Here is a 27,861-nt window from a genome sequence, read left to right on the forward strand (position 1 = left end):
TATTTGCAGAGAGCAATAATATTCCCAGTTGCCTTATTTTTATTAGACTGCACAGTAGAGAATTTTTTCAGTCTCCTTTTATACAATAGGCTATCCATTTTTTGATTTTTCTAGTAGCTGTTCTGTGTAGCTGTTACAGTACGAGGTCATTTTTTGGTAAGGATGACTAAAATTGAACATGATACTTCATCCTAAATATTGTTCTCCTTACACTGGAAATACATCCCTGAATTTTAGGGTTTGGAACTAAATAAGTGTCTTTGCTGACTGTGGATCACACTAAACAAGCCAGTATAGGTCAGACTCAAAATCCAAATACGTTTATAGAATAGAGGAAGAAAACAAGTTGGCATGGAGCAATGTGGAAGGTTTGTCAGCTTCGTGTTCTTGCAGAATATTTATATGCTTCAATTACGTATTTAGAAACAAGCAGCAAGAATGATTTTCATAATTTGTGGTAGGTTACTAAATCTCACCTGTTTTCCTTCCAACTTCCCCAGAGATGTAGGTATGTCTGCTTTTACTGACACTATGTTTAGCTTCAGTTGGCCTGATGGGATCATGCAAAAACCTGTTTAGAAGGAGCTTCCCATAATGATGTGTTATTTGAGTAACCAGTGGGACAAACAAGTAGATTTCACCTATATTCTATGTAAATGGTAATTTTCTCTATTATTCAAATGAGCTCAGTAAAGTAAATAAGTTTCTTTTTATTACCCAAGTCACTACAGATGTTTTTCTCATTGTCTATTTTCTTCAGGCTTATAATTACTATTTTCAGTATCTATATCCCAAACATTTTCTAATAAAATACAAACATCCAAGTAATAGACCAGTGCAATGGGTACTATGCACATCACCATTCTTGTACTACTGCTACAATATATGGACAGCAATTTTTGAAAAAGCACAGTAAGTCAAATATACACTTCATCAGAAATATGACACTCAAAGGAGAAAATACAGAAATAAAACATCAGCACAAGTTAACGTGTTGTTTATACAGAGAGAAACCAAGAATCCAGATCAAGGCTCAACCATCTTTCAAAGGGAAAAATAAGCAAAACTGAATATAAAGGATAGTTGGAAATGTCTTGTACTACTTTATCTGTCGGAGCAACACAGAGATGGGGAAAAAAAAGAAAAAAAGAGCTGGAGTAGGTTTGAAATAGGAAGAAAGATTAAACTCAACAGAAACAAGTGTGGAGGAGTTACAATGAAATGAAAGAAAATGACACTCTATCAAAGAAAAATGGAAGTAAGTTTCCTTTCACAATGAAAGAGGTGACTGCAACTCTGTGCACATAATCTACATTTCAGGGACATCATAGGGACCAATAGAGAAATTTTATCTAAGTAAAGTCAGAGGGTTATTGTTCATTATGGAGGTCCAGGTTCCCTATTTTTTTTTTTAATCTGTACTAGATGAAGTCCTCCCTGTGGTGTGCAGTCATGTGCTATGCTCCTGAAAAAGAATGCATGGTTTACGGCTTTGTAGTTCTGCTAAGCAACAATGAAAAAGAGAGACAAGAATGAATTAAAGAGTAGTTGCGTTGATTTTAAAGTTATTTCATATGGTGCAGTATTTCTCTTTTTCATCCTCCTTGAACCATTTTTACTACTGAGGTGCCAACTACTCTTTGGGCTACTCCAGGACAGCAGTGCTCACACTTTCACAGCTAATCCCCTAGAACATATCTTTTTCTCTCCTATGTCTTTCTTGATTATTTGTATTCTATTTTTTTCTGCAGAGACTTCTGAAGATTTAGGTCAGTTCTAGAAAGTAAAATAGGAATGGATGAAGGAAGTACTGCACGTGCATTTTAAATAAGTGTCCAAGAGGAGTTCCTTTACATAAGTTCTGCCTCCAATCTCCACCACCAAGCACTGCCAGTCTATGCATTTAGTTGATGTATAGAATAATTAGAGAAGGCTGTCAAAAAGCTGAGACTTGCCACTGCTCTTAAGGAATGAAGTGTACCATAAGGACCATTTTGTGTATTAGACAACTAGTTTTTAGCAGGACAGGAACATCGGAGGAATTTTTTGTCATGACTACTACTGGAACATGCTGCTTGTCTACATGGAAAACAACATGAATAAACTTTCTCCAAATAATATACTGCTTAAAAAAGTTGGCTTTGTGCATGAAGATGACATTCCTTGACTTTTCCCTCATCTTTCTTCTTATGACATTACTGAAAATGTGGAGGATATTTATGAAAAAGAAATGTTGGTTTCCAGATCTTCCCCTGGGCACAACAATGCAGTCAGGATAAATGTTTGAAAATGGTCACACAGAAAGGATGAGTTTGGGAGAAAGAAATTGCAAAAAACTTTAATTTGATGGAGAGTGTGAAGAAAAATAAATGTATTTCACTGATCCATATTTTTTTTTAATGTGTACCATCACATCTTCATGGCGTTTGGTTTTATTTTCCCTTGTTTCTTTTCCTTTCAGCTAGTTGCTCAGAAGACTAAGATGCATAATTATCTTCGACTACTGAGTCCTCAAAATCCTACTTAATAGCCAACTGCCAGTAGACTGAAAACTGCTGACATCTCAAGTTCTCTGCATGCGTATATACTTACAAGTCTAATTGCATATATATAGACATCTTCTTAATCCTTGTCACTACAGAGGGGCTATGAATTGAAATAATACCTTCATGATATGGCATATCATTAACATAATGGCAAATCATTGCTCCAGGTGTAGACATTCACAAAACATAAGTCTGGTAATGACCAATATAAATGTCAGGGTTTCTCTAAAACTTTGATCACATTTCAGGAAGTATTTTCTCATTCTAAATAAATAATTTTTGGTTGAAGTAGAAGTTGAAGAGAGTTTACTTGAAATTAATCGAAAATCACCCTGCAGCTTATCCTAACTCAATCCACTGAAAATCCTTTTTGTTTGTTGTTTTATACCCCATGTGTAATTTAGATGAAACACTTAGCAGGAGCTAGGCATAGCAATAAAACTTGCAACATCTAAAGTTTAAAAAAGAGCAGGTTACACACCATAAGAAGAAAATATAAGACTTTAAATAATGTTTTCTACAATGAATCCATCCTGAACTTGTCATATTTGGTCTTCATGACATTTGAGAATTGTCTTAGAAGAGTATAAGCCTTTTATAGGAGATCTTGAGTTCATCATCACATGTAGTAGGCATTTTAAATCTACTGCGAACTTTTCATCTATGATTAACGGGTCTGTTATTTCAAATTTGATGTGTAGTTCACACAATGTACAAGTGAGTTACTTCAGCCTGAGCCAGAATATTTAATAAAACATAAAAGTGAGCTTCAGCTTTGCAGTTCTAACTATGCTTAGCAATTTTTTTCACTATTGATTCAGATTCTCCCTGACTTTCAAACTTGCTTTTTTTCTTTCTTGTAACAAGGTCTTTTACTGTCTTACAAGGTAGAATAGATCTTTAAGCTAATTTTGCTTGATAAGCACATGGGAGTTCTCTTGATTGTTGGGATAGAAGTTCCTTATAGACTTCCAGTACCTATGACAGTCTAACAAGTGTCCTCCATTATTTAGTTCTCTGAATATCATATTTCACTGAAATATAAAATACAAAATTGATGTTTGACAGCTTTTAATATCTCCAGAGAAATTGTCTACAACAATTTTACTTGTAATAAATATAACAACAGGTTCATGAGGGTTTAGATGGGAGCCATTAACTCATAAAATAACTCAAGTAGTAAGGGACCCATGAGGGTCCAAGAATGTTAGAGAACAAACAAAAATAAAGACTGATTAATCTGTAAAACAATTACAAAGGTAGATATTGTAGACCCTGCCTAAGTCACCAGTTCAGACCCTTGCTCGGTCTCTCACCACAGCAGTACCTGGCAACTTGGACTAGGTTGAATATGAGCCAGAAGAATACAAAGAAACCTACATACTGAGTGACCTTACAGGAATTAAAGCCATTATATTTTGCTCAAAAGAAGGTCAGGGTCTCTTGGGGATGAGAAGAATTTGGTTAGGGTATAGGTCTGTGAAAAGGAAGGATGCAAAGGTGATGGGGAGTTTTCTTTGTTGTTGTTTTCTTTTTTGGTTTTGTTTTTAATTTGTTTTGTTCTTTTTATGAGTGGTCCCAAACGTCCCAAAGGATAGCACATTGGATATTTCTGCCCGGGTCACATGGAAGAGCTTTGGGTTTGGAACAAATACAAATTTCTGAAGTATAGTTTAAATTTAGGCAAGAAAAATCCTGAGTGAAACCTAGTTTTAAGTGCAGTCCTTCAACCCTATGATAATATAATACTCAGTTTCCCCAAGAATACTCATTAGCAGAAAGATAAGATGTTTTTGACAGTAGATACTTTTGAATGTCTTTTTGCTATCCAAATAAATACTTACTACAATCACTACTGTTTAGAGTAAACTATATTTTTTTCGATTATTTCAAGTGAAGCCATGATTTTGACATTTCATTTTCAGTTCTAACAATCTGAATTATTCAGTTAAACCATCATAACATGAAGTATAATTGGCCCAGTGTAATTGTGTATGGCTTTAAAATTCAAGAAATACAAATGACAGATTAATTATTTTAGAACTGCTTATAAGCTCTTAAATCCACGTGTATTTTTCAAGGATATGTATTCTTTCTGATGCTGGACTACCTTCTTGTAAAAGTTCTCAATGCCAGCCCTTACCATTGAGTAAGTTGTTAAAATATCTCCTCTCTACTTTCTCATAAAATTAATCTTGCAAACAGTCAGATGATTTATCTGACAGCTTCTAGGTTGTTGAGTAAAACAGCCTTTGCAGAAAGGGGGGAAGGCAGGGAGAAGCCAGTAGATCAGGAGTGCTTATCCCACCACTGCAGAGGGGACATAAATGGCATATGGGATGGTCGAACCCCTGAAACTTGACTATCAGACAGCAGAATCAACCACAGGGGCTGGACACAGAGGGTGTTCATCCAGGAGGAGGTTGAAAGCAGGTGAGTTAAGCAGAGACACAGCTTTTCTGAGCAGCAAGAGTCTCCATATTCAACACTGACTCATTTACAGAAGTCATGTCTGGCAAAAAGAGCTCCCTCAGTGATGGTGGACTATCCTTCATGCTGGTGGTGAATGGTTGATAGGATTTGACTCCTGGAAGACCACTGGTGACTTAACGGGGGAGAGAAACAACCCTGTGGCATGAATGTAAACTTTACCAACCAGGCGAGGCTTGGAGTAGGTCTTGGATATCTTTCAGGTTTTTGACTTGTGGCTTCTTCCAGGTAAAGCAATGTATATGACCGGTTATAGTTTGCTTTCTATCTGTGACTCACCAGCTTTTCTTGTCCCTGTCTTTCTCCTTTTATGATTTTTTTCTCTTGGCTAAAATTGCTGTTTTATCACTGCAATTTAATTTCTGTACTATTACAAATCTGATAGGTTTTCAATTTATTCACATATTTAGCAAACAAATGCATTTACAATGTGTAGGAAATAAGCTCAAATTTATAACCTGAAGCCACCTTGTCTGTTGTTTATAGAGAAAGGACAATGATGTTTAAAGGACCCTTCTCTTTTAAAGTTTCCTGGTCCAAAGGAGTTCTTTATGTAATTATAGCATTTCCTATCTGCAGTAAAATTCTTTTACAATTATACCCAACTAAAACAATACAGGTTCCAGATAGGGGTTTTCATTTAAATTAATCTCATTTCAGTGCTATTTTCATATTGCATTCATTTAATGCATTGTAATGAAAAAGTTCTTGGAGAAGATATAAAATTATTTTATATGATATTGATTTCTTCCTATACAAATATCTATTATAAGAATCTCTTTTGACTTAGGAACAGAGAAGACAGAAACTCTTGTGTCTGCTTGTCTTATGAAAGGCATGAATTTTATTAATGCATTCACTTCCTGACTGTCAGTGACAGTTGGCTGAGCACATAGGAACAGATAATACTTCCATGAAAGTTAAACAGTTACAGGAAAAATTTGGCCTGACTCATCTCATTGGCCCCCGTCAATCTACAAACAATGCAATCCACACAATTTTTTTTTAAAGAACATAAAAAATCCTACATCTCATGGAGGAAACACACAGGTCAGGGAAAGTCTTATCAGCCTGAGATTTCTTTCCATCCCATCTTTCATTTGTGTCAGCAAACTGTGCATAAAGATTGCCTCACAGTCAGAAATTTTAAAGATAGCCCAGATTTTTGCTTTGCAGTACTAAAAATCATTCTTATTCAAGGGCAAAAAATAAATCCTTTCCAAAATAAACAGAGTTAACTTAATAAAGTAATCCTTGTTAGTCCTTTGGAGTTAATGAAGTTTCTCACATTTTTTCCCCCCTCTTTGACATTTTTATTAGTGTTAACAGGAGTATCTCATGCTGACGTCTGGAAGACGCTGGGCACTGAGGTTCAACAGCTTAAACCTCCACCTGGGAACAGCATGAAGTATCCTCTGCCTTGTCATTGACATCTGTGGGACTTCGTGTACAGGTAATATTCTCAGCTGGTGCAAAGCACAGGGTTTTGGTATTTACATGGCTCTGACACCTGAAGCAGAATTGCTTCACTGGTTGTTAAAACAGGACTGGGGGTAGAAGCTGTGCAGAGCACGCCAGGAATGTGAGTACGGGAATGAGAGTACAGAGTGCTCAGCCGAGCTTAATGCCTCTGGAGTCCCTGGCAAAAAAAATTGAGTGTTCAGATTTTTCTGTATAAAACCATAATTTTTTTTTTTTGTTTCCCTCCTTATGCATATTCTGAAGTTCTTGCTGTATATGGAATGGGACAATCTCTGTTCACTTTAAAATAATACCAGAGCACGATTTGGTTTGAAACACAGTGACAAAGAAAGTCCTCTGAGGTCACTGAAATTATCTCCCAATGATGTTGGGATAATTACAACAATGATAAAAAAATACTACCTTACTGCTATCAGACAAGGTTCCTCTGGGACCTTTAAACAAGATTCATAATACTTCAAGTTCACGCAAAGGCCAAATTAAAATGGAACTATCTTGCAGTCTAAGATGCTGCACCAAGAAAGTAAGGATATTAGAATTTATTCTGGTCATTCTTGCTCAGACCTTTTGGTATCGATTTGTGAGCTAATCTTACAACACTCAGACTTAATCTGAGAATAATTAGGGTGATGTGATAAAATATTAAGTGATATCAAAAGAGGAACTGGGATAAAAGCTCCAAAAGAGTCACTCAGAGGACATGTAGGCTTAATCTAGCATCTCAACTACTAATTTTTGGTGGGAGTAATAGTCATGTGCTTACAGCTATGAATATATGGTACTTTACTGTGTCTTTAGAATTTATGGGGTCTGACCCTAAAGCTTCCTCAAATATTTTTTTAAAATTAAAAAATTACAATAAATGGCTAGTCATTTTGTGTCAACTTTCAGGTAGAAATAAAAATTACTCAAATTATTACAACTTGCAACTCCTTTATCTGTTTCTACCTGCTTCACAAATGGGCCTGGACATGGGAACATGGGCTAGGTGCAAATAAATTGATTTCTGAATTAGGGTAAACCCAGTACATATCACAAGGCAACCAGCTCTGTCACAAACTAAAGGGTTACTAAGCCAACAGACAGTCTCACTTGAGAGGTGATCTGTACCACAGAGTCTGGAGTCAGAAAGACATCTCCAGTGAATGTCCAAGATCTCACAGAAAGTTCATGTGGAGAGTGTAGCCTGTGTAGGAAAGGAAAAGTGCATGCAGCAACAGAAGATACCTCAGTTTTGGATAAAAAATTAGTACTTTTCATATCGTATAGACACAAGAAGTCATAGAACTTCATCACTTTGAGCAGAAAAAAGATTCTATCAATTTCTTTTTTTTCAGGCAATAGATAATGCCATTTTATTTTCCCAGACTGTTGACACTTTTGATGAAGTAAGTTGATACTATAGTCCCGTGGGTTTGCACTTATCTGTGGTATCTGGGGATATCTCTTGTTTTTAGGTACTGCAGCTGTATATCAGAGAGGCCAGCTACACTAAGGATTTTTCTGGTTCCCAGGCCTGGTTTCCTGGCTCATGGCTCCCAGGCTGGCAAGTAAGTTGTCTGTCAGTATTTTTCAGAGGACATTAATTCTGTTCAGTAATTTTTCCCTTCTAACAAGGCCACCTCTATGGCTCCTCACATCACTTTTTAAGGTTGATTTTCTAAATGTAAGCCTAAGTAGGCACAGTGGAGGTATTTCCACAGATTAAAATTATTATTGTGGACATTTATTTTGTGACACAGACTTTGTCAACTACAAAACGTCTTAAAACTGGGGACACTGTTGAGTCTTCTTTAACTGTGTAGGTTTACGTTGCACTCACGGAATGTTTCCCCAAATCATAATTCTTTGATCATTTGGTATATATTAAGAACCCATTATTCCCACGTTGGCTGTTGACTCTTTCAGCTATAAAGTAGGCAAAGTACACTTCTTTCATTTCTCTTATTGAATAATAATAATAATATTTTGGAGGTTAATTAAAGGATTTTGAGGAAGGACATTAGAGAGTTAGATGCTTAGTGATGTTAGAGTTAGATGCTTAATTTACTTTGTCTTTAGTAAGAATAACCTGAATAACGATATAAAGGTATTTGTTCCTATATATAGTCCTACTAAACATTAAGGCAGATACATGACCTTTGCCAGTGTCAGAATGAGGTCTATTATTTGCTAAAAAACATTGCCTAATTTGGTCTTACGAGAATATCTTTCTAACTACTTTATATCCTTCTGTTTTTCCTCTTTTGTAAAATAAGCCTTTATGAATTACCAGAAGAAAATTTGGAAGTACACACAGCTGGAGGTCTCTCTGTGAGGTTCTTGGAGAGATATGGAAAAATTCTTATGCTTAATAGTCACTTTCACATTATCTTTTTCTTTTCAGAACTGTAGAATGGTTTGTTTAGGACCTAGGTTGAGGAGATTTTGGTGGTTTTAGGACATATTATTAGTTATGTTAATAACATCTTGTTTGAGCTTGGAGATAATGACAGACCACGGCAGTTTCACAAATTGAAACACAGTACTGTTAAATGTGAACTAGTATCTAAATGACCATAGTTAAGTACAGACAGGAAAAAATTAGAAAAAGAACTCTGAAGTATTTGGTTTCTACTACCATATTTTGTCTTCACCTTTTTTTTTTCTTTTGCAAGAATATACTGCATTCATATGACTTTTTGTTCTCATGGTGACTGCAGTATAGCAAATAAATCCTTGGAACAAGAAAACTAGTGAAATTTAGAAGGAACAGTGTGACGTGAACTGATGTAGCAAAACAGCTGTTCAATAAATGTGATCATTCACCAAGTGTGCTTGCTATTGCTTTTTATATTGGATTTGTTCAATGCTATGCTTTGTTACAGACTACTGTGTCAAGGGACTTGTGTTTAGTCTTTAAGCAAATACATCAAATTCTGAATCTGAATCCCTAGCCAGCTATGTACAATCCTGAGCAGTATTACACAAAAGTACTTTCAGAGTAATTGAAAATCAATGAGGCAAAAGAGTTTTGTAGGAGGACTAGAGTAAAAATTGTGAAGGAATTATGATATGCCTGTAGGTATAAAATATGTTTTTGTATATATACACACACATTTATAATTACATGTACACACAAATATAAATATATACATCCAAAGTAACAGTACTGGAAAAAAAAGAATATCTTAAAGATTCTGCTCTCTATCAAATGAATTTTCATCACAGACAGGGAAATGTACTCCTTTTAGAAGATGTTAAATTAATGAATCTGCTTTTCACACTGTATACTAGAAGGTAGGGTGGAAATCTTGCTTTAAATTCATCAGCATGAATCATGAAAATAAAATCCTGTAAAATAATGTTAGGGTATTGGTAAGTAGCTTGGTGAATAATGTAGTGAATCTTAAGCAGTTTACTCATTTAAAGTAATAATTGAATGGTGGTGGAAGCTGTTTAAAAAGTAATCCAGCTTGTCAGCCTAGCTCTGTAAGCATTTGACAGACAATTGATTCTGGTTTTGAATCAAAAAACATCAAAGAAAAGCAGGAAAAACTGGGGGAACCTTAATCTTGTCCTGAAATGACAAAACCTGACACTTTGGATGAATCTCCAAGGTCACAGCCATTAAATTCTGCTTTTAAATTTTTTAATTCAGTAATGTCCAGACTAGGGCTATACACTGGACGAATAAATGTGTTTTCTGAGGCACAATTGGCAGGATGAGTTGCATTATGTAAATTTTTACTTTTTTTTTTTTGAATGTGTTTAAAAGTCTCCTAACCAGTGTCTTTGCAGATGGATAAGGAGCTACAGAGATAAGGAGAGAGATTGTTGAGACATATATATGCATATACACCCACACTATTTTAAATTAGTGTATCACTAGTTTAAGGTATTTAACAATTAGATCATATTTTCTTTTCACAGGTAGATAAAATCCCCAAATACATTTTGTGATATTTTTTACTAATTAACTAAAGTAGGAAAAAGGAAGGACACCTCTCTCAAAACATGACTAGACCAGAGATGATCAGAGAAATAATTCCTGAGGTTACTAAACATTTGATCTAAAGCCCTTTGAGCTCAGTGGGAGGTTTTCTGTCAACTTCAACAAGATTTTGATGAAACTAGAAGTATTTTTTGTGGCATCTTCACAGGAGAAACTACAAATATAACTAAAAATAAAGGAAGATAGTTGCTTTAGCTCTTTCAAATAAAACCCCACATAATTATTTCTGGATAACAAATATACGTTGTCCGATATTTTTGTTGTTACACTAAAATTCTGGCACATATGTAAAAGTATTTAAATATATATGTGAATTGCACTTCATGAAACAACAATAATATGAACCTAAAAGTTATTTCACTATTAACTAGTCTTAACCTGAGTATTGTCAACTATTTAGAGTTTTCAAGCAAAGAATCAACATTTTGTGCTTTCCTTTAATTTTCACAACTGGGCATCATTTTTAATATTATTTTGTTTTTGCTTTATGTAGAATAGCAATAAATAATCAATTGCTGCCTTCATTTTTATGCTCATTCAGGGTCAGCTGGAATTAAAGGTGTAATTTAAAGTAAAAAGTGAAATTAAAGAGACCACTCTTTGTACCTCCTTCCCGTCAGCTGCAGTAGCAACAGGATTAGTTATTGATACTCAGTTTCAGAAAAATTTGTATGGAAAAATCACTTTCCACGTTGTTATGCCATTTGACATCCTGGAGTACAGCCCCTTCCCCAGGTCGCTTCCTATTCTTTGACCACGTAATTTAGAGGCTGGGTGCAATCCAAGAAACAATACTTTTGGCTTGCACTGCAGCAGAAGTGAGGGATTGCTTTGCTGCAGTCTCGGCTTCAGCACAGCACTGACCAGGGACAACAGCTGCTGCCTGTCAGCTGCCTCGGAAATCACCCCAGGACTGCAGGAAAAGATGCTGCCTGTGTGCTGGGAGGCACAGGGCAGCCAGCTCATGGCTACCCAGCTCTTGCATCTTTGGCTGGGGACAAGAGCCTCTGTAAGAGGCGGCAGGGAGCAGGGAAGGCTTAAGGTACGAAGTCTGTGGTAGAAGAAGAAGCTGGGAATACTGTTTATGAGCATGAGTGTGTGAAGCAGAGATAGTGATTGGCTGGGGGGCAGAGGACCTTGCTTCTCCTCTCCTTGCTCTAGAGAGACAATGGTGCTCAAGGAGAGAGGAGCCCATGAGCCCACAGCTGCATATCCAGAGGGAGCTGACAAAATCTAAGAAAGGAGCAGCACTTATACTGCTTCTCAACCTGTCTCAATATTAAATACATTATCTAAGTTAATGACTTAGGATGACCCTGTAGTCATTGGAGAGGCATGAGCTTCAGCTCATCCTTGGATGTATACCTAAACAACATAAGATAAATGTGCCCATTTTCTGCAGGGAAAGGAGAGATGGAGAGTGACGCACCCTACATTTTGAGGCAGGAGTCCTAACCAGTCTTTGGAACAGAGCTAAACTCTTTGCCTTGATGTACACTGATGAAGTAAGCTGCCCTGGATACTTCCTTTCAACCTTAAAAGAAATACAGAAGCAGTCCTAGCTTTTATATCTAAAGCTTACACTGTGCCCAGGTGGCGTGTTACAGATCACCTACCAAACTGTGGTGACCAAATGTCCTTCCTCTGGGAAACCTGTGTAGAAACACATTTACTTTCAAGTAGGCATTGGGCTCCTCAGCAATAATCTCAGCTGAGGTGTTTGTGCAGAAAACCAGAAGCAGAACCACTGCTGAGTAGAGAATTTTACAGTAAAAAACCACCAAACAATATAATTCTGCTTATTGATTTTTGGTATCTCCAGAGGTGGAAGGCACCTGTAGTGTATTTTTAGTGCTGCAGTTATGTGTGTGAGTAACTGGCTTCAACCCACATTATTTTTTTTTATTTGATTCTCAAGTATTGGCTTAATTTTAAATGTAAACTGGAAATGTAAACTTGTTGAAGTCATATGTCTCTCTTGAATTCAATAGAGCCTGAATTCTTATAGGATCAGCAAAAATAATTAATCTGAAAATGAACTAGACAAGGTTTTAGTTTTGAAAATAAATAAGAGCCTAGGATATTAATGCAACAATAAAGAGATACATTTAAGGTTTGTTCATTTTGAACCCTGTCAGCTGTTAACATAGCTTATTTAAATAAGACAGAGATAACATCTTCTTATAGGCAATAGATAATGCTACCTTTCTTATAATGCCACAGCATAAGTAAAAAAAAATAAATCATAAAACTGAAGATAAACACACTAGCAAAGTGAATCACAGAATCACAGAATCAATCAGGTTGGAAAAGACCTCTGAGATCATCAAGTCCAACTCATGACCCAACACAACCCTGTCAACTAGACCATGGCACTAAGTGCCTCATCCAGTCTCTTCTTAAATACCTCCAGAGACGGTGAATCCACCACCTTCCTGGGCAGTCCACTCCAATGTCTGATCAGTCTCTCTGTAAAGAATTTCTTTCTCATGTCTAACCTAAACCTCCCCTGGCACAGCTTAAGACTGTGCCGTCTTGTCCTACTGCTGGTTGCCTTGGAGAAGAGACTGACCCTCACCTTGCTCCAACCTCCTTTCACGTTGCTTAAAACATGACCAGTAAATCTCTGGTTCTGATATAAAAATTTAGTGTTGCTATGCATTAGCTGTGCAGAATTTCAGCATTTGGGAAAAAGATAATGGCATGCAGTGCCTTATCTCTCAAACATGTCTTGAAAACTTGCATACAGGCTCACAGTGAGAATGGCCAGGTGTTGTTACAAGGTGATGACTGCTTAGTGCCCCTCTTGAAATTATTACAGTGGGTTCAGCCTAAGGCACAGCATTCACATCTCAATTGACTAGTACTAGCAGAAATTAGAATGACCTTTTTTAAAAGACAAAAAGGTCATTGTGAACATCCAGAGCTATTTCAGAATTTAATGAAGACTGCTTTCATACAGTCCCAGTGGGGTAAGGGAAGAAGAGAGTTTGACTGCTCCTGTAACAGCACTGTTACATACTCGCTCAGATTTTGTGTTGCCTCCCGTTTCCATTACCCTTTAGGAAGTTTCTCAGTATGAGAGATACGGGACAGACTGGAAATCTAAGAACTGCAAACAAATGAATAACATATCTGAGAGTGTTTGCAAAGGTTTTTACTTGAAAGTTGCTCTTTAAGGGGAAATACATCTCCTTAGACTCTCTCTAACCAGCAGACTGTCGTTCAGCCACCTGAGGTAACCTTGAGCTGGGAGATACTAGGAGGCATGCCAGTAAGAGGAAAAGCTACAAAGAAAAGAAACTTTCACATCTATCTTGACCTTAACTCTGCTCTCCTTTGCAGAGCTGAGGGAGAAGTCCTGCTTGGTGGGGGTGGGCTGGTGTCAAGGAAAGAGAAGTCAAAGAGAGGGTCTGTAAACAGGGGATGTTTGTTGGCCAGGCAATAGCCAGGCAGCTGTGTTATTTGAGGTCAAGTGGGTTTATGTCTCTGCTAAACAGTCTAGGCAAAGGTTACATCTGTGATTTGTGTAATATTTTTTGAATTTAAAATCAGCTGGGCTTTTGCTCCAAGGGTATCAGGCACACAGAACAACCTCTTCCCTCAACCACTCTTGTCTTCAGATTCACAGACACCTGCTGACATCACATGAATGTTTTCTCTTCCTCATTGGGAATTTTGCTTAGTGTGAGGTGCTACTGCTTGTAAGGAGGAAAGAAGAGAAGGATCATACCGCGTTTCCATCCCTTCTGCATTCTTGATAGTGATGCCAAAAAATCTGGTCTGAAAAACCACTCGGAGACTTTTGTATCTCTAAGCAGCAAGGTATTTGTTTTATTCAACCTTGGGAACAAGCCAGCTCGCGCTAGACAAACTTGTTTGACTTGAAAGTGCAAAACTAAGCCATTTTATACATTTTAGAGACATGGTTACATCATTTATTTTACATATTAATATGTAGGCTAATCTCTGGGTGGAGTCTTTCCAGGCATGCTTGAGGTCTTCTCCTCAAACCTTCATTCCTCTGGTGGTCGCCAGATTTGACCTCTTCAATTTTCTTTATTAGGTGACCCGAATTCTTCAAGCTTTCAAAATCCTGGCTTCAGGCCTTCTATATCTTGTTGAAATGTCTAGTTTACCTAATTTATTACCATGTGTGTGCTACTCCTATTCTTTCTATAATAAGGCTTTTGGTCTAGTGAGCAAAACAGAACACGATATTAACCAGTGCGCCTAAAATGTTCTTCTAGCAAAACAGGTATTGGGGTTTCTTAGCAGGCCAAGATATCTCAGTTAACTCTTTTAGGCCTGACTCCCGTTTCAATAGGAAATTGTACCAACTAGCACTACCAAACACTGAAGAACAGGCTGCTCTTTGTGCCATTGATAGCAGGATCATGCAATGGGAGACTAGCAACATAGAGGAAAATACAGCTGCTGATAGAACTGTTCATGTTTAGTTTTGACATCATTTGACTCTGGAAACTCTGCAAACATGATATTACTTCCAAATCATCCAATAAAGCTTCATTAGTGATGTGTAGTTTACTTCAGAACTCAAAGGATGATCTCAAACATGACATGTAACTTGATACAACTTAAACCCTGTTCAATAGGACTACCCCACTGTTCTGACTCATTGCCTGTGAAAAAGAAATTCTCCTATCCTTGGGACACTCAGCAATGTCTTGCTTGAGATTCAGATGTGGTGTTAAAATTAATCTGAGAGAACTTTAAATCATGTCTGAGTAGGTATCCATCTCACCCTAAATATCTTGTTGATTAAAAATCTGTAAAGTAGTTGGTCACACACACTTGTTTCTAAAGAAATACCTAAAGGAGACACTTGACACATTATGCATACAAATACTGGCATACCTCTTTTTTAAAAAAAGACCTTTCTTTAAAAGGTAGGGTTCATTCTTGCTTCAGGTTTATGCTTTTGCTTGAGGACATGTAGATTTGGGATTATCAGTCTTCTGGAAAAAAAATTGACACTCCTTCAGGAGAACAAATGGAGATAAAGATATTTTGCCTGATGTGCCATTTGATGCATGACAGGATAAATATAGCATCTAAAATTTTGCTACTGATCACATGCTGTTCAGCAGGTCAGCTGTGTCAACTTCTTTCCACAGAGTTCACACTTTCTATCACCTTCTTTTAGGCTTTATCAACAGATCCCTATTCCGTGTAAATGTCCTTTCTCTGCTCCTTTGATTCTTCTTGCTTTTCTTACCCTTTCTTCCTTTTCACACTTGCTTGTGTCTTCCCCTCCATTACCCTCTTGCCTTTTCCCTTCCCTTGAGTACTGTTTCTGAGTTGTGTGGTGGTTTTTTTTCCCTGTGACCTTAAAATATACCATGCCCTTCAGATATGTATTCTGAATTATTTGAGAGATCACCCTACTAGTGGTAATCAAGTTTTTTATTGGAAAAGGATTAATTTGGTTTTCATCCACGCATTGTTCTATAACACAGATGATTTCTTCTGTGTGAAAATGGCTCTCAAATCCACCTAATTTCTGATTTTAATTTTCTGTTATTTTTAAAAATGATGGAAGAAAAAGCATAGGAATAGATGGTCTTTAAAGTATGTTTTAATTTTTTTTTACTATCCTGCTTGTGATTTTTTTCCTCTCATAATTGTCTCTCTTCTCTTCCCATTGTTCTCCTTACTCTTTTAAAACCCCAATGTCTACAATATTTAGTAATAATGCTATTGCTGTTGCAGATGAGCAAGTTTAATGCATATATTTAATCCCAAAAATCTTTAATATTGATCAGATTATTTTTCATAATCTCCAGAGGAAAAAATTTTTTTTCTAAATTAGAAAAATATCTCAATAAATCAAGTTTTCAGAAGAATGCTATGTGTAGTATCTATATATCACATGCAAATTTCCTCATTTTAGACATTTTTTTAAATTCCATTTTCCACTAAGATTACTACATACTCCTACTTTCCCAACCTATTTTAAAACTCACTGACTAAAACTGAATACCATTTTCTTGATAAGGTCTACCTCATTTCAGATTCAAGAGAATGATTTCTCATGTGTTTTCTCAACTTGTTTTGTAGTCATATTCCTTAATTCTTTGTAAACAATACTGCTTTTGCCCAGTAATCTCTTGGGCAGTTAATATTTACTCAGTAAAGGGTGAATCCTTCCTCCAAGATACTAGTGCTAATTTCCACTTTGTTGTTGATTCCTTATTTACAAGAACCATGTCAAAGTTATCTTCTTAGTAATTCCATTTTTACAGCTGTGATAACTTATGATTGAAATTTTCATGCAGATGCTGTAAATCTGATACTTAATATAAATACTGCTTTGATTTTTTTAACCTCAAGTCTTGCATTCACCACTGTATTTTTTAGGATTTTAATGAAAATGTGGAAGATGAAACTCTATGGTGTGCTCAGGGATCCTGGTCCCCCATTTGTTGAGGCTGAGTAGCTAGATGAACCTTAACCTTCTCAGCTGCACTCCTCAGCTTCCCACTGATAAAAATGAAAGCTTGAGAAGATGTGTTACCTCTGCTCACGTAATATCTCTGGAGAAAGTCAGGATATTTCTGCAAGCAGCAGAGAATACAAAAATCTTGTATTTTAGAAATAGATTAGGGAATGAAGAACAGACACAAAAACTCCAAGGAATTGTCAAGGATATTTTTCTATGCTCTGATCTCTCTCAGGATTTAAGAAAAAGGACAGACAATTTCCTGAAGACAGAAGTTACTTAGACAGTTAGTTTTGAAAAAGAAAGAGACCAACAAAAGTTGAAGTTCAAGCAAAGGTATTACTGGCTGTCAGCAGAACTTTCAGCCCACTGTGCCTTCAGTGACCTACTGAGGGCCCAGAACTCTATTAAGACATACCAGAGTACGGCTCTGCTGTGCTCAAACCACATCCCACTCACAGAACACGTTGTCATAAAGTCACAGTCATGTATTACTACAAGTGCTCAGGAGGGACAGTTAATCTCACTGCTTTAACTGCTGAAGAGGCAGTAATGGGAAATTGATAAGAAGCTTAATGTTATTAAACACCTGTAAGAAACCATTTAAAGCAGAAGACAGTTCTGCATCACTGAGGCCATAATCCTGCATCCACACTTCCTGATGTTTTTAGTGGAAAATCCAAAGGTTATATTTTAATAACTGTTGTATACTTCATTTCACTTCAAAACAATACCAGAGAAGTATATATAACAAACAGATAATCATGAAATAGTTATGGAAGTTGATGGTCAGATGGACAAGTCCCATGATCTGCTTGGCAACTGTATTTTGTACATTCAGATTTATCTTTTGCTGAATCAGAAACTTTAGGGAAAGTGTCTGATGACTAAACCAAGGGAATGAAAATGGTTTCTCTGTTTCCATGCAAATTAGGTTATTATGCAATCTTTGTTAAATCACTTCAGGTGTGAGGGTCAGCTTCAGAGAAAGCTGCAAAGGGTTGAAGGCAGACAGGCAGCTGTTGAGAGCCCTCACTTATATTCTATATGACAATGGCACGAACCAGGTTAGGCCCAGCAGCGACAAGGTCATGTGATGATACAGGATTGTGCCTGTGATAATATGACCACTGGAGAGGCAAAGCTTAATACTGTGAGCACAATGAGACGCTGCAACGTCCCAGTGAGCTCTGGGTCAAAGCTAGTTTGAAGCACAGGCAGAGCTGTCACTGATTTATGTTTAGCCTCCAGTTTTTGCAAGTAAATCCTTTAATGGGTCTGACCTTACTTCCTGGTAAACACTTAATGACAATGTATCACGAACCATTTACTTAAAAGGAGGTAAATGATGCTGTATAGTTTGCAATTTTGAAGAGAAGACGCGATTTAGATATTTTAAATTTTATTCAGCTTTTTCTAAATATAGCCTTTACAATTTTTTCCCTTTGATTGTGGGATTCTGCAACAGTGACCAGCAGGCACTGCTAAACTAGAGGTTTCTTGGTAGGCTGGAAAAAGAAGTGCTGGCAAATTTTCTCTATGAGGTTTCCCAGGTGCTGGGGACTCCTTTAGTTCAAAGTCACTGACATAAGCATTTATCATTGCAAAGTCCCTCTTTTCTTTGCATGTTCCATTGCCAGAAAGGAATGAGTCGGTAGACAATTGAGGAATGTTTGAATTTTCTCTGTTTTGATCAGTGGGATTCAGAACAGCCAAAGCATAGGATGATTGTAACTTGAAGGAAATTGGAAAGTAAATGTTCAGTGAATACAGCTTAAAAATGATTAATTTTTTAATAATAGGTATGATTGAGTAAAAGAACTTGTAATTTACCAAATGAATTACATATTTAATATACTGTGTACTGAAAAGCTGAAATTTATTATAAACAGTGAAAATGTTGTTACTCATCAGGAGAAATCCTTGTGAAAGAAAGAAAGGCATGATCTTCCTATGACCGATGCATTTGGTTGTATTGTTCTGAAAATGTCATTGTGTTAAACGTGGGGGTTGGGCAGTGGGTTGGGGAACTCTTGTTCAGGTGGGTGCCTTCTGGCAGCAAGGTGATGCTGAGTTTGTGTTTGCAACCACAGAGTATATTGAGCCAGGAAGACCAACAGGTCTGTAGCATAAGCAGATGAAAGATAAAAAAAAACCATGGCAAGCTGCGACAATCCAATATTCTTTGTTTAACAGAATATTTTGTTTTGATGAATTATTTCACGATTTTCCTCAGACATCTCTACTTTACTGGTGAGTGAGTTGCAGCTTGGTACTCAGACTGTGCAGGGCTATACCAGAAGCTTCCTAGGGAAGATATTTGTTTGGTTTTTGGCTCAACCTTTACTGACTTATAATATTGTAAAAAGAAGGAGAAAACACAAAACTTTTGACATACATTGTAATCACAACAGTGAAAACATCCTTAAATGATTGTTGTTTTAGAGGCAATAGGTCTCCTGAAATTACCCACTGCTGATCAAAAGTGAGATTTTCTTTTCTAAGGATGTGCTATAGCTCTAAATGAGGCTGTTCTCTGCTGCAATAGGGGATCTGATATGAACTAGAATAAACGTATCAATGCACATTGCTATTACTCTAGAAAAAATAGAAGTAATGAACAAAATAGTTTTACCAAGTAAGATCTTTTTCTCATACATTCTGATTCTCAAGAGAACTATTGATTTCCTGTAACCTCAGCTCCATGTCTTCTGAAACACAGAAAAAAATCACTATAAAAATTAGCAATATTTGCTGCAGGCTGCAGCTGTAACTTTCTAACATGTCTCTTTCCCCTCTGATCTCTTCCCATTGTACAGAAAATTCTGTAGTGAAATACAAAAGCCAGCGTTCAGGCAACTTTTCATTTATAATGTTTTCAACTGCTATCTTGAGGGGAGAAGGGCCCATTGTGGATTGCGTAAAGTAAGTACTGTCATCACATGTTTCATGGATTGTTTTGGTGTCATGCTGTATATAGCAAGAGCAAAAATACATGTGAATCCAGCCGAGATAGCAAACTTTCAATGCTGTGAGAGAGCTGAGGTTGAGCTGTCATTCTTCTCTCCGCTTTCTTCATATTTGTGACTTACGAGATAATTTCTTTTGCAGACCTAGAAAGGTATGACAGATTAGTAACATCTTTCACCATTGGAATTTGAGGGAAAGATATGATCCTGACTTGCATGGAGTTGTGCCCATCCAGCTTTAATAGGTGATATCTGGACAGTAAGATGTGTCTGATTCAGTTTCTATGTGCCCTGACTATCTTGAGGCTTGTGTGCACCTGTTTAAAAGCTTACGTAGGTAACTCTGATATTGGACAAATCTTAAATGAAGATAATTATTTTTTCAAAGCAAAACAAAGCTTTTGATTTTTTTCTTGGTCTAAATCTGTTTGTGCCAGCATAGTCTGCTTCAGTAGTGTATGTGCTGAAGGCATTTGCTGGGTTATGGCAGCCGTAAGAGTGCAATCATTTGATTGATGAAAGGACTATGTTACATCCTTAAACTTTGGTACATCATATATCTTAGACTTTGAAAAAATTGTGCAGTTTCATGTCAAGTTAAAAATACAGTGTCAACATGAAATATTAAAAAAATGAAGGCTTTAATTTCTGATTATATTTCTCTGCAGTTGATATGTTGAGATGGAGGAAGAATGAATCTATTTTTTGAGAAGTCTTTCTATTTGTGTCTCATGTCAGAAAGATAAAATAAAAGGTTGATATGAGCAAGTGGAAGGGTGGAGAAAAATTTTCAGTGATTAGGGAAAAGGAAAAGTGTGGCAGGATTCAAATTGGGTGAACAATTTCTAGTGCATTTCTGTAGGCCTTGCTTGACATGACTAGAAGCTGTAAGCTGTAATGTTTATGCTTATAGACTGTGTGAAAATATGCAATGTTTATACTTGTTAGCTGTGTGTCTAGTTATAAGGTTTGAGAATATAGTATGTTTATAGTAAGAAAGCCTTGAGAAACTAGAGATAAAGGTACACCTGCAAATTTCAGAAAGCCCCTAATTATGAAGGCCTCTACATGCCAAGTATGATGTCAGGCCGCGTGGACAGAACATCAGGTCCAATGAACTGGAGACATGAGACGTGTGTACAGACTGAGCTATCCAATCACCTTGTTGTAAGCATGTACCCAAAACAAACTAAATTGTAGAAAAGTTGACTTATTTAAATAATAAATTCAAGCTTGCTGATTCTCATATTGAGCGTCACTTTCTTCCCTCGTCGCGACAGAAAAGATATGTAAAAGAAGAATGATGGAATGATAGGTATCAGAGAGAGGCAACAAAACTTTGCTTCTTACATCTGAATTTTTGTTGGCTATTACGTTCCTTTCTAGTTCTTAACTTAAACTTATTAATTTGAAAGGGTAATGTGGGATTTCCTTCAGTGCACCTAACTGGGAGATACATGATAAACCAAAATCTCTATTACACTTTGGATCTGTTCAGTTAATTCTGTACAGCAAAGAAAAAAGAATCATAAACACGCTCTAATGCTTATCAGATTTTCTTCAGTGGTGTTTTTAATTTTTTTCCCTTGCTTCTCTGAGTGAAAATTTTTGTATCTTAGAGCTGTTTAGCTTACGAAGGAACACTTGAAAATATATCTAAAAAAGCAAACAGTGTTTGCACAGAAGCAGTTAATTGAAAAGAGAGTGAATTCCCTTTCCAAATCAGGAAATCAAGCCATTTTAAAAAACAAACATACAACCACCCCACCCCCCCAACAAGCAAACAAAAAAACCCTCAAACCCACCAGCCACAAAGGACCCAGCATTTGTCAAAGAAACTTGGGTAAAATTTTGGATTTTTAATCTCTGCTCCCCGTCAGTCTTTTTTTTTATTTTTTTTTTATTTTTTTTTTTTTTATTTGATATATGGGACTCCTGGTGGCCTAGTGGTTAGCATGCGGGACTCTCACTGCTGTGACCCAGGTTTGAATCCCAGTCCCCTGGGCAGATGGAGCTCGTTAGCCCTGTGAGGCCATCCATCTATGAGAAGGTCACTCTAAACAAACCTACGTCCTGAGGACCTCACTGCCATTGTCCAAGCTTGCTTGGCCCCGGCAGATGAACCTTAGGATTAAAGGGTGGGCTCAGTTCAGCACATGCTGTGTCTCACCTAAAAAATCCATTGCGCAGGCTGGAAAGGTAAAAGACCTTTCCCAAAAATCTTTGTTCACGAAGACTGGCCATTAAAAAATTAAATTTGATATATGCATCCTTTCACCTGTCAAAACTTGAATGCTTAGATAGTCTGGCATAATAAAGGCCCGAGGAAAAACCACATCTAAAAGTTAATTATACCATAAGCTTAAACATAAGGTCTACTATAAACATTTTTTCCCTGTAACTTCTGAATTGTGGGATTTTTTTGATATTTTCATAATCAAGAGTTCACAAAGGCTGACGGGAAGGGAGTAGGTCTAGGATTAAAATGCTGTGTGCTTGAGGATGAGCATATGGATTTTATCAGTAGTTTTGTTGTTTCAGTCTTCACAGAGCTTTCTCAAGAACTACAATAATGCAGATGCCAAAATTAAGTCTGCTGAAATTGGATTTTTCCTCCTCTATCTGTGGAAATGCAATTAATTAAATATGACAATACAAAGAAAATCCTATTCTTTAAAAGTGCTTTCATTCTGGCTTGCAGCTTTTCCTTCATTCCACAAAATCCTTTGCTTTTCTGATCAATGTAGGGTCAAATGAAGAAAATGAAAAGAACCACTTTGAAATGTGCCTTTGGTATCCCAGAAACTTTAGTGCTGCAGACTGTACTGTTTGCCTGAAGTACTGCATTTCAAAATGAAAACATAAAGTAGAATGGGGAATGATATGTAAATTGGAAAAATCAGTAGCAGTTATGCTTATACAGGACTAAAGACAAACTGCCTTGTTTCTATTCTACAGCTGTAGTTTTAGCTGAAAAGAAATGGGGTTTTTTTGGTCTGTGTATGTGTTTCTCTAAATAAAACATTTCCTAACAACACAAGTGCATATCTTAGAATCGAAGGTCTGTTGAATCTCAGTGTTGGTTCAGATTTTGGAAGCAAAGAGTAAACTAAAGGCAGGAACATTTCTCATGAAATAGAAATGTACCTTACAGAAGGTGACTCTGATATTGAATATGTGAATATGTGTGGATTCATATATGTGAATATGTGAGGTAAGAAATGTTTAGAAAAAAATGCAAAATATGTATCTAAGTCTAATATCAGTCTGTAAGTTTTGTGTCATTGAATCTACCATGATATGGTCAAAATCTAAGAATGACTGAAACTGTTTTGACCAGAGTCATTGCTATCTTTTGATCCATCCATTAAATTATGCATTCAAGGTGCACTTAGAGAAATTTTTGAGCACAATTTAATTATTAGAAGATCTGGGTTAAAATTTCAGGTCTTTAAAATTTTACTGCTTTGTATCTGATGCTAGGGAAACAGTATATTGCTCATGGCATCAGAAACAAGCAGTGGTCATAAATAACAGTAATTTTGTCTTGTATTGATATCTACACTATTTTATAGAACAGTTTAGCAAAAATACATAGAAAGGAAGGACTGACTGCCCCTGGAGGGCTCATACCCTGTGGAACATGTATAACTTCAGTGACAGAGCTCTAGTGAGGTAAATATTCTGAAAAGAATCACAGGTAGTGTAAGGACAGAGAGCAGAATATATAAAAAGAAATAACAGAAAGTAAAAGGTTTAAATTAAATCAGCTTTGGAAAAGTACCCATTTCTAATGCCTGTGAAATAAATTGATTTGGAGAAAGAAAGAGGCTTTGCAAGGTTGTACAAAGTTTGTGTCAAGTTTTATTTATCCCAGCATCAACTTTTCAAACTTCTACATATGTGCCATAGACTTCCTATGGGTTTCTCTTCTCCCAGAAATTTCACCTGTAGTCAGAATGCTTAGTCACAAAAAGTAATGGGTTTTTCCTTTGTGTGTTTTGATTTTGACTTTTTCTGTTTGTTTGTTTGTTTTGTTTTTTTAAATTTTAAAATAAATTTTAGTCATTTTGATTTTGGAAGTAGAGAATGGTAGGTATGAGATTACTTACATACTTTCTGTATATAAGTAATCTTATAACTAATCACTCTTCCTAGATCTACAAAATTATTTCCCTTAGCTCTCCACAGAACATAGAGAACTGTAAGCTGTAAAATGAAGTTGTTGAATTCAGTATGCTATGCTGTGCAAACCAAAGAGACTAATAACATACTGACTCAGAAAAAAATAAGAAAAAGTGAAACTGTACAAAATTATTGAGGGTGGTTCTAAATCACAGCTATAATAGCAAATTTTTATTTTGCATATACCTGTAATTCCAAGGACTGTGTCGGCTTGCGTGTTTAAAGCAGCTCATGATGTAGACTATATGACATAGCTCTGTATGGTGTTTTTAAAATGATAATATAATATAAAATAAATAGGTATAGAGATTTTGACTAATGGACAATTGTTCTGGGAAAGTTAATTCCTAATATTTTTCAGGACAAGGGAGTAGCTTAAAATCTATAATTAATACCATTAATGTGATAGCCATCAACAATTTTTAAAGTTTAAAACCTTTAAAAGTCCCAAATTATATCTTCTACCAAAAAGAAGTGTAATTCATGGAGCATTATTCACTTTTTTCCCTTTCGTGATTCATAGCTCAGATATTAAATTTTAAATTTTCTCACATATAGCTCTCTAATTCTTTTGAAACCCCGGCTTTCTGGAAATCAGGACAGAACATCTATTTTTTTTGGATTTTTATCATTATGACATTTCTAATTAAAAATGTAATGGTACAGTTTAGCCATTTAATATAATGTCTTATTGTTTATATGCTTGTTTGCTTTTGATAAAAACCTAATATTGACAGGAAATATCACATTCATTATAAACACCTCAGAGTTGTACTTGCAAAACTGCCTGCAAAGTAAAAAAACAGATTTAGAGCTATTGGAAAAATAAAATAATTATTCACAAAGAAATAATGAACTAAACATCCTTGATTACACAAATCCCTAGTGCCTTCTTCACATGCTGCAGGCTGTTTGCTATTCTTTAAAAAAAATAAACAGGGATCTTAGGAGACTACTTACATAATTACACTTTTAATTATTACTTTATTAGTTTAAATAAATGGTAATATTTCCATATGTCCATGGCTGTGCTTCAGTTGTTTGTTAACTCACAGAATGTTAAACTATTGATCTATGCTAAAGCTTTGCACTATCCACCCCAAGACTGTGGCAGCAAATGAGTTTGCCTTCTGTACTGCTGTAGTTTTCTTAAAATAAACAGTTTTTAAAAAAAAAATTACCCAGAGGAATCAGGAAACGACTCACATGCTCAGCAGAGTAAAGATGAGATCTTCATTAATTCCAGTCATGAAGGTAAAAGCCTTAGCTGTTGACTGCAAAATTAGACTTCCTAAGTTATTGTTTATCTTGTACTATAGAATTAAAATTAGCTATGCAAATAGTCTCATAGTCTCTGATTCCTAAATCAAAATTCATGACAGAGAATACATTCAACATGCCTCTTTTGTGCACCCCACACATTTTTTCTCTCACTCACTGTATCCTGTGACACAATCCAATATTTAATCCATCACAGTTTGAACAAGGTGGATTCGTTTAAGGAAGCAGGTGGGCAGATACAAAAAACTAGATATCAGATTGCATGCAGCATCAGACTCTTACCCAATTATGGGGTGGAAATAGAAAAGTGACTTGCAGTAAAGTTGAATATGCTCAGTGTAAAGTCTGTGACACAATCAGTGTAAAATCAATGTAAAATTAGGCATTATGTGACACCATTTGATTACATCACTCCCTAGCTTGTAATGGTCAAGACATGGATGGATGGATGACTCTGTGTCTGTGAGCTGGTGTAATTCATCCCCTTCAGACCTGCATGGCATATTGCAGACTTCAGACTCATGACAGAAGGTAGCCAAGGCTTCATTCATCTGTCTGCAAACAATAAGCCATGTTAGAGGTACGGCAAATTAAAGCATTAGTGTGTCATAGAGCAATGGATTTATGAAATTTGGAGCTAACAGTTCTTTCTGCTTATTTCAGCTTTCACCACTGAAGAAAGATTAATACAGGACTTCACTGATGCCTTCCTAGACTCAATACAAAACATCCTTTATTGGTTTTGTTACAGTCCATGTATCATCAGTAGGGCCAAAACTTCCTGTCTCACTGTCTTCAGATTTTCTAAGATCCTGTACATTGACATTAAGAGATTTCAAAAGATCAGACCCATGAAATGGATCTATTTGGTAAACACCTATGAATCTGTAGCATCCCAGTGCTCACAGAGACTGATATATCTGTGCGTAGGTGAGTTCAGAACATCCTACATACTGCACTGGAATTTACAGTCTCAACCTTATAATACTCATTTTGCCAGGGAAGGAGCACCAATGGCTACTGGATGTGGAGACCTGCAAATATCCATTCACATTTTTGTCTTTGTCATGTTTTCTGTCTGTAGGTAACCTGGTCAGCTGGCCTGGGTTTGAGAGCTGGTAAGCACACGGCCAGCAGACAGACGTACTGTTTCTGGCTGGTGACTCATTTAGCAGACTGCACTGATATGTCCTACCAAGTCATGAGTGCTTAGATGTGCAGGAGATTGTAGCAATTACAGGCTGTGAGAGCAGATCTTTTCGGTGGTGGTGGCTAAGAACATGTCAAAACTGACTGCACAGAGAATATTGAATTCAGATCAAAATCTGTCCGTGCTTGTGTAGCGCTCATGGACAAATCTGAAGGTACCTAAAAGTCCTCAAAGCTCCAATACGAATAATCTGGCCAAGAATTTTTCACCTTCTATTACCATGGTGCAGGACTGTGGAACGATTTTTTTCACATAGCTAAGAGTTATCACAAAATTCAGCACTCTTTGGTCCCAGAATAAGGCACTATTCTTTGACCTTCTTTTCTCTACAGTAAATACATTGCAAACTGTAGGTTAAAAATTAATAGTACTTTCCCACAGCACAAAACTTCTTAACCATTCAAGCTGTCATTCTGTACATGGTGTTGTCCCAAGAGAATAAAGAGGTGTCATACAAGTTATGCAGTCTGGTGTAAGCAGCACCACCATAAGGAGAAAGATGCAGCCTCTCTCTGTCATTCCCCAGTGAGTTGACCGGGCCAGCCTTGTCTCTGTCATCATTTGACATTCAAGTGTTATCTCTGTCATAAACAGAGTGCTTATGAATGTCTATATGTAGAGCAAGAGCTCTTTTGGGAATGGACTTTCTCTTTGTACGTGTTTACACCATGGCCACACTTGTGAGACGTTAACTGTCTGAAAGCCTGCAGAGCTGTGGCAGAACAGGAAAGTAGTGAATAATGATAAGAAGCATCTAGTCTGTTGAGTAAAACCAAATTTGAGTTATAAGTTACAATTACAAATGTCTGGAATGCAGAATAGACCTTACTAGCTCTTACTTGCCAAGCAAACCAAACGTGCATGGTTATAAATCTTATTGGACTGACAGTTGTGCCTTACTGGTGACTGAAGAAGCTAAATGCTGTTATAATGGGACCTGATAAGTCTCACTTCCAAAGTATGTTTTATTACATTCTAAAATAGCTTATATTAAACTAAGCAATGAGGAATTTAATTACTTCAAAGCCTGTTGATTCATTATGAGACAACAGCTTTTTAGAGTGATATTTGGCAGTTGACTCATCTCAGAATTCATGCAAAAATCATGCAGCACTGAATATCTGAGAAAAATACAACCACTGCTGTAAATAACAACATGCTGCTTAGAGAAAAATCAATATCAAAACAAGTATCAGTTTCCTATTCACACATAAAAAACCACTGTATACACAATTACTTTT

The 27,861-nt window shown here is 36.5% G+C and overlaps 1 long non-coding RNA gene across 1 annotated transcript; it reads left to right on the top strand.

Moving 5' to 3' along the window:
* Positions 1-14,287: 14,287 nt before the first annotated feature.
* On the top strand, positions 14,288-25,956 carry LOC113970201. The gene is made up of 3 exons (XR_003535075.1): positions 14,288-14,389; positions 19,504-19,506; positions 25,946-25,956. It is a non-coding gene; the product is annotated as an uncharacterized LOC113970201 (long non-coding RNA).
* The last annotated feature ends 1,905 nt before the right edge of the window (positions 25,957-27,861 follow it).

Source organism: Neopelma chrysocephalum, unplaced genomic scaffold (genome assembly GCF_003984885.1).
Source record: "Neopelma chrysocephalum unplaced genomic scaffold, ASM398488v2 Primary Assembly neopelma1_76, whole genome shotgun sequence".
NCBI lineage: Eukaryota > Metazoa > Chordata > Aves > Passeriformes > Pipridae > Neopelma > Neopelma chrysocephalum.